This window comes from Neomonachus schauinslandi, chromosome 9 (genome assembly GCF_002201575.2).
Source record: "Neomonachus schauinslandi chromosome 9, ASM220157v2, whole genome shotgun sequence".
Taxonomy (NCBI): Eukaryota; Metazoa; Chordata; class Mammalia; order Carnivora; family Phocidae; genus Neomonachus; species Neomonachus schauinslandi.
The window spans coordinates 45,719,086-45,720,334 of record NC_058411.1 but is presented as its reverse complement, the minus strand read 5'-3'; positions in this window follow the sequence as shown (position 1 = coordinate 45,720,334).

Genomic DNA, 1,249 nt, shown 5'->3' with positions numbered 1-1,249 from the left:
CCCAGTATGTGGTCTATTATGGAGAAAGTTCCATGTGCATTCGAGAAGGAGTGTTCTCTTGTTTTAGGGTGGAATGTTCTGTATATATCTACGAGGTCCATCTGGTCCAGTGTGTCATTCAAAGCTCTTGTTTCTTTGTTGATTTTCTGCTTAGATGATCTGTCTATTGCTGAGAGTGGAGTATTGAGGTCTCCTACAATTACCGTATTGTTATCAATATGACTCTTTATTTTGGTTAACAGTTGGCTTATGTAGATGGCTGCTCCCATGTTGGGGGCATAGGTATTTACAATTGTTAGATCTTCTTGTTGGATAGACCCTTTAAGAATGATATAGTGTCCTTCTGTGTCTCTAACTACAGTCTTTAGCTTAAAATCTAATTTTTCTGATACAAGAATTGCTACCCCAGCTTTCTTTTGAGGTCCGTTGGCATGGAAGATGGAACTCCATCCCTTCACTTTCAGTCTGGATGTATCTTTAGGTTCAAAATGTGTCTCTTGTAGACAGCATATGGGTGAATCCTGTCTTTTTATCCAATCTGCAACCCTGTGCCGTTTTATGGTAGCATTTATGCTGTTCATGTTGAGAGTGATTGTTGAAAGATATGAATTTATTGTCATCATGTTGCCTGTGATGACCTTGTTTCTATAGATTGTCTCTGTAAATTTCAGTTCTAAATCACTCTTGGGGTCTTTCTCCTTTTATAGAACCCCCCCTTAATATTTCATGCAGGGCTGGCTTAGTGGTCACATATTCTTTCAGTTTCTGCTGGCCTTGGAAGCTCTGCATCTCTCCATCCATTCTAAATGACAGCCTTGCCAGATAAAGTATTCTTGGCTGCATGTTCTTCTCATTTAGTACCCTGAATATGTCTTGCCAGCCCTTTCTGTCTTCCAGGTGTCTGTGGATAGGTCTGACGTTATTCTGATGTTCCTCCCTCTGTACGTAAGGAATCTCTTCCCCCTAATTGCCCTTAAGATGGTTTCCTTGGTTCTAAGATTTGTGAGCTTTACTATTACATGCCGGGGTATTGGCCTGTTTTCCTTAATCTTGGGAGGCATTCTCTCTGCCTCTAGGACACGAATGTTTGTTTCATTCCCCAGATTAGAGAAGTTCTCAGCTACGATTTGCTGAAATATATCTTCTAGTCCTCTCTCTCTCTCCACCCCCTCAGGGATCCCAATAATTCTGACATTGGAACATTTCATGGTGTCACTTATTTCTCTGATTCTATTTTCATGGATTTTGA